Source organism: Trichomycterus rosablanca, chromosome 3, assembly GCF_030014385.1.
Source record: "Trichomycterus rosablanca isolate fTriRos1 chromosome 3, fTriRos1.hap1, whole genome shotgun sequence".
NCBI classification, from domain to species: Eukaryota; Metazoa; Chordata; class Actinopteri; order Siluriformes; family Trichomycteridae; genus Trichomycterus; species Trichomycterus rosablanca.
Window position 1 is genome coordinate 5,083,638 of NC_085990.1, and position 9,539 is coordinate 5,093,176.

The 9,539-nt window shown below is 36.5% G+C and overlaps 1 long non-coding RNA gene across 1 annotated transcript; it reads left to right on the top strand.

Annotated features, from left to right (window-relative positions):
• Positions 1 to 494: 494 nt before the first annotated feature.
• LOC134310197 (uncharacterized) lies at positions 495 to 2,635 on the top strand. Its single transcript, XR_010011278.1, has 3 exons — positions 495 to 561; positions 657 to 716; positions 2,570 to 2,635. It is a non-coding gene; the product is annotated as an uncharacterized LOC134310197 (long non-coding RNA).
• Positions 2,636 to 9,539: the final 6,904 nt, after the last annotated feature.

Here is a 9,539-nt window from a genome sequence, read left to right on the forward strand (position 1 = left end):
CTTTGAGATTAGTTTTTTTTTTAAGTGTGTTATAAATCAAATGTATTATTATTATTATTATTATTATTATTATTATTATTATTATTATTATTATTATTATTATTATTATTATTATTATTGTATAGAACTTTTGTTTGGTGACATTGATTTGCCTTTACAGAGAAGGATGTATGCAGTGCCAATTGACAAATTAACACAACATTAACATGAACATAAGGTGTTTTTCAAACCACCCAAGGGCCGTAAACCCAAAAAAATGGGTAGCAGAAAAAATAAAAAGAAATAAACTCATTTTAACAGGAACATAAAAATAAAATAGTTATCAACTAGTTATCAACCTGTGTTGATAACATGGTGGAGCACTGGGTAACCCTTCATTAGAAACAGGGCACTAGGCTGTGGCAAAATTATAAATAAGGTAACTCAGAGGGCATGTGACTGCTAAAATGCTTCCTATGCACAGTCGGTAGCTGTCCTGCAATTGATTTTGTAGGCAAAAAACAAAGACAGACAGGAGGTGGAGAGGGACAAACAGGACAGAGAACACTGCCGGAGACACAGGTAAATAAACAAAGTCACCACAGCAAAGAATAAAAATTTATTAAGATGTTGTCTGGATAAAAATTATCTTTTGTTTCTTTGTTTCTGCTTACTAGACTGATGTGCAGTGCTCAGCCATAACATTAGAACCAATGGATGATGTGATAAACACACAAGTAAGTGGCAATATTTGTGTAACTGGAACACATTTTCCACGTTTACATTTTTGTCGAAAAAAAAAACATGAATGAATTTGACTTTTTGTGTGATTTCTGTATCTGCCAGGTCAAAAACAATCATCCAACAACATACATTTAGATGATTATTTTGGCTGTGTAACAGTTCTGTATGTAATGAAAGCAGAACACTGGAAACATTTAATAAAACACTAATGCAGGCAAAAATGAACACAAATACAAAACCACGACCAAAACTAGAGCTTTAAGAAAATGGCCGCATGAGCTAACTGCTAATGCTACCCACACAGAAATGTAATATATGACATGTATGCCCCTAGATCAATAATGTTTTTCCACATACTGTATGTTAGCTGTAAGGTGATATAATATTATAACATACATACAACTCTGGATATACACCGACCAGGCATAACATTATGATCACTGACAGGTAAAGTGAATAACACTGATTATCTCTTCATCACGGCACCTGTTAGTGGGGGGGGTATATTATATTAGGCAGCAAGTGAACATTTTATCCTCAAAGTTGATGTTAGAAGCAGGAAAAATGGGTGAGCGTGAGGATTTGAGCGAGTTTGACGAGGGCCAAATTGTGATGGCTAGACGACTGGGTCAGAGCATCTCCAAAACTGCGTGGGGTGTTCCCGGTCTGCAGTGGTCAGTATCTATCAAAAGTGGTCCAAGGAAGGAACAGTGGTAAACCGGCGACAGGGTCATGGGCGGCCGTGTGGTCTGATCCAACAGACGAGCTACTGTAGCTCAAATTGCTGATGAAGTTCATGCTGGTTCTGATAGAAAGGTGTCAGAATACACAGTGCATCACAGTTTGTTGCATTTGGGGCAGCAAACGGGGGAACAATGCAATATTAGAAAGTTAGAAATAATGTTGTGCCTGATCGGTGTGTGTAGATATAAGTTTATATCATATATGAAATACCCATAATAAAAGTGTGTATTTTCATATTCTAAATATATCTGTAGTATTTATTTTTATATAAAATATATGATAGCATAAATATTAGATGTATATATGCAATTTTATTTACATAACATAAAATAGGCTGTAAGCTAACATGTTTTTTTTTCTCAAACATTCATGTCATTCAAGAAAGATGCTTCCTTCCCTCTCGACGACACCACAATATATATATATATGTATTGTGGTGTCGTTGAGAGGGAAGGAAGCGTCTTTCTTGAACGACTTGAATGTTTGAGAAAAGAAAACATATATACTATATGTTTCTAATATAATATATGTTTCTAAGTATTAGTAATTATATATGTTACATATACTGTATGTTACATATATAATCATACATATTTTAATGGGCCACACATGTATGTCAATATATGAAATTGTTCCAATTTCTAATAGGCTTCAGATATAGTTTTCACAAATATGGGCTTATATTTTATATATGTAATGACAACAACAATAATACGGCTAAACTGAAAGCTAAACTACACCCTTTACTAACTACTAAACTAAGACTAAAGACTTTATAATCATTATATGACTAACAGGGAAACTCTAGATTTCTAAAATCTGATGAATCTCGATTTCTGCTGAGGCACACAGATGGTGGGGTCAGAATTTGGCATCATCCATAGACTCACCCTGCCTTGTGTGAACAGTCCACGCAGGTAAAGCCGGTGTTGTAGTGTAAGATAATACTTTCAACATCCAGGTCACAAGGAAATGAGGCTGTTTTAAGAATAAAAGGAGGCCTTACTCAGTTTTAATATACTGTAGTGTTTCTAATAAAGTGCTCGGTTAGTGTATATTTCTGTCCAAGTTGTTTGTTTCATTTCTTTGATTTTTTTTACAGAACGTTTCTGAAGTGCTGTACTCAGCTATAAACCCCAAAACGAAATGCAAAAAAGCCCCAAAACAGGTGTGTATTGTTCTAAATGTGTGTGTGTATTTATTGCATGTTTTCATGTGTGTAAATGTGTAATTAATGATATTTGTTAATGCTTGATTTCTGCAGGATGATGTGACGTACTGCACTGTATCTCACTTTAATGGAACCAGTCCAGCACCCGCTGTGATCAAATGTGAAGAAACGGAGTACGCCAGTATTAAAATGAACTAACACACACACACATACACACACACACACGCACACACACACACACATACACACACACACACACACACACACACACACACACACATACACTGAACCTTCATACATGAACAGATTTTTGGTAGATATTACATTTCAAAAACAAATGGTACTAAAATAGCGTGACCTCTTTTCACCAATAACAACAGCTACTCTTTCAAGACTTTGAAGGATGTCTGCGGGAATTTGTGCCTATTCAGTCAAAAGAGCATTTGTGTGGCTGAGCACTGAGGTTAGGAAAACCTCAGTTTATGTTCCAGTGCATTCTAAAGCTGTTTAGTGAGGCTGAGGTTCTAGAGTTTTTTTAAACCAAGTATTTCTTCAGGTCTTTATAGAAATTGCTTTGCTTTCCCCAGACTACAAAGCTGAAAGCATATAATTAAATTGTATATAATTTACTTATTACACCGTTAGCAATTGTTGTGGCTGAAACACATGGATTCCAAAATCAGAAGGCGTGTCCAAATACTTTTGTGTATATAGTGTATGTTGCACACCAAAATGTGTTCCACTGAATCATGTGTGTCCTGGTAAAGCCATATGCAGTCATGTTAGAGTTTGCAGATTGTGTGTTGTTATGATGTCCTGAAAAAGCAGGTATGATCTCATAAATGCGCTTTCAGTCTTAGACAGGAGTTTGTTTGCATGTCCTCACAAGTGACCATTTTGTCAGGTACAACTTATTTCTTTAATTATTGTAGAGATTAGTGTCAAAATGTTGATAACACTGAATAACATTAACTTCACTTTCTTGTGTAATTTAACAGTATTTAAGTTCCATTACATACAGTACTGTGAAAAGCATTTGCTCCTCACCCAGTTTCTTTTATTTTTTGCTAATTTGCCATAAATGTCTCAGATCTTCCAAATAATTGTAATATATTCATTATGGATTTTGTGTATTATATGTATTATATAATTATAATAAACAATGTGAATAAATGCAAAATACAGTGTTTATTACCTATGTGAAAAAGTAATTGCCCCCTAAACCTAATAACTGGTTGTGACACTCTTGGCTACTACGGCGTATTAGGGCCACTTAAAAAAAAATATATATTTGTTAAGTTTTGATTTCGAGAATGAAATCGAAATGATTTTGAGATTAAAGTCGATATATTATAGCCATAGCAACCTCCTGGTGTTAAAATGAGGGATGCAAATGTTAGGGTTTTTTTTTTTGGTTTTTAGTTCAACTGTACAGACATGGATTTGAAGATGAGTCTCTCTGAGCAACAGGACACAAATAAAGAGGAAATGTGAATTAAGGGAGTGTGTTTACCAACATTAAATGAATCAGATATGTTAGTGAAGACGTGCATTTACAAAAAGTGACTAGAAGTGGTGATTCAGACTCCAGAGAACAATATTAGCTAATGATTTTGTCTAAAAGCACTTTAAAACTGCCTAGAAGTGACACCAGATAGGGGTCTGTTACTAATCTGATCTAAAGAGAAATATAATTATAATGTAAAGTTTACATAGACTTGTGAAATGTATTTGATAATTAGTTATTTTAGTGTGGCTAAATGATTGAAACACACTTTGTCAAAAGAAAAAAAACAATTTCGATTTAATGTAATGGTGTTAAAAGCTCTGTAATGTGATTTATACTTAAACTTAGCACTTGCTTGTCCTCTACATTTCTCAGTAGTAATTATGATTGAATACATCTGATAGTCAATGTGCTTATACAGGATAAACTGTTTGTTAATTGAACAAATTTCTGTTAAATTTTAAGATGCTGATTTTGGGGCTTTGAGTAATGAAAGTGTCACTGGTCTTTATTGCAGACCTGTTTAAGTTGATAATTTGATTACATCTGTCTACTTTTTTTATATTAATTTATACACAGTTTATTTAATCACTAATACATGAAACATTAAAAGGTCATTCCACAAAGTTAAAGGACATAAATGAACGTTTTACACCACCAAATTAAAATGTGTGTATCATTTTGTCATATTTTGTCATAAAACCCACAAAAAACATTTAAAAGAACTTTTTTTTGAAGAATAAAAAAAATATTTTTTTGATTAATTAGACAAATTATTAATTTAGACAAAGAAGTGTGTTTTAATCATTTATTCGTAGATAATAAACAGAGTAAAATTTAAATCCCAAGAATGTATGTTCATCGGTGCATAAAACCTTTTTATCTAAACTGTACTTTTTTAAGGGAATGTCACAAGTCTGGTTTAACAATGCAGTATGCTGCAGCACATCCACTGCTTACACTACACATTGTTTACCAAATCATGATGGTAGTGATAACATTGGTAGTGCTTCCTTATTCAAAAAAGGTGAAATAAGTACATTAAAGGGGTGTGCTTAATAGAGCAACCAGTACACATTGTTTAGTCTGAAGCCTTGCATATTAGAACAAGGCATGTTTAAACTGTGGCATGATTTTTTTTTTTCTTTATGTTGTGGTGCTGCAGTTCCCCGAACACATTGATCAGTTCATAAGAAAACAAAAGGAAATATGTAACTAACTAGGGAACTAAGAAGGCAAGAGTGCTAGGTTGAAACTGCAGTCAAGTACAACATGCCAGCTACTCAATCCACCATCATCCAATGACATAATTGCAAACTTGCTTCTCGCACTCACCCTAACTGAATTGAACCAGGTGAATGTGTGTGTGTGTGTGTGTGCTATATACAGGGGCGATTTAATGCAGGGGCTTACCTGGGCTTCAGCCCCGGATTGGCTGTTTTATTTTTTATTTATTTTGTTAGTTATTTTGGATAATAAGAATGGGGAAGCTTACAAAATCATTTACGCGTTATTCATATTTCTGACTGTTGATTGGCCAGATAAACGAGCTGCCATAATTCTGATTGGTGGTTTCAGTTAAGCAACGTGAACGTTAGAGCTAGTATGTGAGTGACATTCAGCTCAGCCAATCAGAATGCAGCACCAGGTTTATACATGTGCGTTCGGACGTTCTGCAGTTAGTTTTGTATATGAGTCTCGCCTTATGGTCCCAGCATTGAAGTTCGGGTTCTGGAACTAGGCGATCTAAAATGCTGTAACGCTCATTGAAGTCCATACTGAACAGTTAAAGTGACTTTACCCTGTCGTGTGTGTTTATTCCCACACCTCCACCACCGCACAGCAAAAGACCCGTAACATCCCCACCGGACAGCAGCTAGGGGAGCCGGCCCTCTACAGTAGCAAGTGGCTAATGCTAGCAGTAAAGTGCCGCGATAACGAAAGTAAAAAAAAGTAAAGTATATGTACGTTAACGTATATACGTTAAGTAAAATATAAAAATAACTAAACGACAATAAAATATCAGAATGCATGTAATCACACTACACAGTGAGTGCACAGCAAGGGATTTTGGGAATCTGTGTAACCTGCTTAACGTTACTAGACTATAGCTGCGTCCGGAATCGCATACTTCCATACTCAATAGTACGCGAAATGAGGACGCAAGAGCGGTTAGTATGCTCGAATACACAGTATACACAAAGAGGTACGCGAGAAGTACCCGGATGACCTACTTATTGGGCAGCCATGTTTGAGTATGCAAGCGATGCACACTTGTGGTCCGTTAATGTATCCCATAATGCAATTGGAGCTGCATAGGCGTTCGAAGCGTAATAAGAAACAAGAAAGATAGTGGTCCTCTGTTTACAAGTGTAAGTAAGATAAATAAAATAAAACATTTTAAAGACGAATAAATAACAAAAACACGATAAATATCCAAAAGTTTGGCGAGTGGGGTTTGTAATGAGTCTGTAACCATGGTGATATTACGTCATCACGTCCCACGTCATCACTTGACGTTGGAAAGATGGCGGATGTAGTGCGTAGCAGTGTTGTGTGCATACTGCATACTTCTGTACTGGAAGTATGCACTTTTTTACCGGCAGAGTAGTGCATACTTCCTCCGATCTAGTACGTACTCTCTAAGTATGCGATTACGGACGCAGCTTATATATATTTTATGAAAACTATACGTGGGGGCCCACAAGCAGCTGTAGCCCCTGGGCCCACAGGCAGATTAAATCGCCTCTGCATATATGCATATGATAATATGTGTAAAAAATAATACTTGAACAGACCCATAACAGGGCAGTTACAACATTCATTGATATGTAGTAAAATCATATGTTTTAAGTAACGACCATGTTTGGGGTTAATTACTACAATCAATTTAAACCACAAATGATTTTAGCTTACTAAACTGTGTGTGTTTAAGGTATTCTATATCAATCCATAACATTCCATCCACAATGTTATAATTAATGCTGTAACAAGCCTTTTTATTAATATTGTGATTATTGTGATTAATAATGTTGCAGCTGCCCCTTGTGGCAACCGTCCCCACTCTCCCCGAATTGACTGACTGTGATAAAAACGGAAAGGTTTGAGAATAAATCCATCTGAAAATGACTAAACTAAGTTAATGACTCGTTTCTGACTAAGATCTCTTCGAATACTTAGCGCGTCTGTATCCACTGGATCCTGGAGTAAAGGACACGCCGGGTTTACATGAGAAAGTGTGTGTAACCCCGGGTTAGGTTTAAGTTAACCTGCCAGCGAGCAGGTTAGCTTCAGAGCGTAAGTTGCTATAGTAACTGACACAGGCTCTCTTTAATCTCGGTTTCTGGAACGGAAAACCTCTAGTTGTCGTTAATTCTGAGTTAACTTACCCGGTTTAATCACTTAACCTGCTTTCTGGAATACCCCCCAGGTAAAATAAGAATGATTCATATATACAGTATAAATAGTAATACAGTAGACCAGACTCACTTGTCAGCATGTTGTTGTTACAGATAATAAATTAACTGGACAATATACTGGTGCTGGTCATAAAATTAGAATATCATGAAAACGTTGATTTACATTTACATTTTCAGCATTTAGCAGACGCTTTTATCCAAAGCGACTTACACAATGAGCAGAACACGATGAGCAATTGAGGGTTAAGGGCCTTGCTCAGGGACCCAACAGTGGCAACTTGTATATTATATTCATTCATTACACGCAGACTGATATATTTCAAATGTTTATTTCTTTTAATGTTGATGATTATAACTGACAACTAATGAAAACCCCAAATTCAGTATCTCAGAAAATTAGAATATTGTGACAAGGTACAATATTGAAGACACCTGGTGCCACACTCTAATCAGCTAATTAACTCAAAACACCTGCAAAGGCCTTTAAATGGTCTCTTAGTCTAGTTCTGTAGGCTACACAATCATGGTGAAGACTGCTGACTTGACAGTTGTCCAAAAGACGACCATTGACACCTTGCACAAGGAGGGCAAGACACAAAAGGTCATTGCTAAAGAGGCTGGCTGTTCACAGAGCTCTGTGTCCAAGCACATTAATAGAGAGGCGAAGGGAAGGAAAAGATGTGGTAGAAAAAAGTGTACAAGCAATAGGGATAACCGCACCCTGGAGAGGATTGTGAAACAAAACCCATTCAAAAATGTGGGGGAGATTCACAAAGAGTGGACTGCAGCTGGAGTCAGTGCTTCAAGAACTACCATGCACAGACGTATGCAAGACATGCTGAGTGGTCCAAAGTTATGTTCTCTGATGAAAGTACATTTTGCATTACCTTTGGAAATCAAGGTCCCAGAGTCTGGAGGAAGAGAGGAGAGGCACAGAATCCACGTTGCTTGAGGTCCAGTGTAAAGTTTCCACAGTCAGTGATGGTTTGGAGTGCCATGTCATCTGCTGGTGTTGGTCCACTGTGTTTTCTGAGGTCCAAGGTCAACGCAGCCGTCTACCAGGAGGTTTTAGAGCACTTCATGCTTCCTGCTGCTGACCAACTTTATGGAGATGCAGATTTCATTTTCCAACAGGACTTGGCACCTGCACACAGTGCCAAAGCTACCAGTACCTGGTATGTATATCTATGGGGTATTGTGAAGAGGAAGATGCGATACGCCAGACCCAACAATTCAGAAGAGCTGAAGGCCACTATCAGAGCAACCTGGGCTCTCATATCACCTGAGCAGTGCCACAGACTGATGGACTCCATGCCACGCCGCATTGCTGCAGTAATCCAGGCAAAAGGAGCCCCAACTAAGTATTGAGTGCTGTACATGCTCATACTTTTCATGTTCATACTTTTCAGTTGGCCAACATTTCTAAAAATCCTTTTTTTGTACTGGTCTTAAGTAATATTCAAATTTTCTGAGATACTGAATTTGGGGTTTTCATTAGTTGTCAGTTATAATCATCAACATTAAAAGAAATAAACATTTGAAATAGATCAGTCTGTGTATAATGAATGAATATAATATGCAAGTTTCACTTTTTTAATGGAATTACTGAAATAAATTAACTTTTTCATGATATTCTAATTTTATGACCAGCACCAGTACATAACAAAAATTCATATTGTTTTAGTCCAATTGAGGGTAAGAGACCAGACTCACCTGAAGTCAGCTGTGTATCCATGAAGTCTGACTGGTCAATGGAGCAACCAATACGCTTTAAAAAAGACAACTGTTCTACCAATATCAGGTAAAATAAGAATGATTAATATATATAAATAGTAAGAGACCAGACTCACCTGTCATCATGTCGTTATTACTGAGAATAAATTAAGAACTGCACAATATGCATAGCAAAAAATCATATTGTTTTAGTCCGATTCAGAGTAAGAGCCCAGACTCACCTGAAGTCAGCTGTGTATCC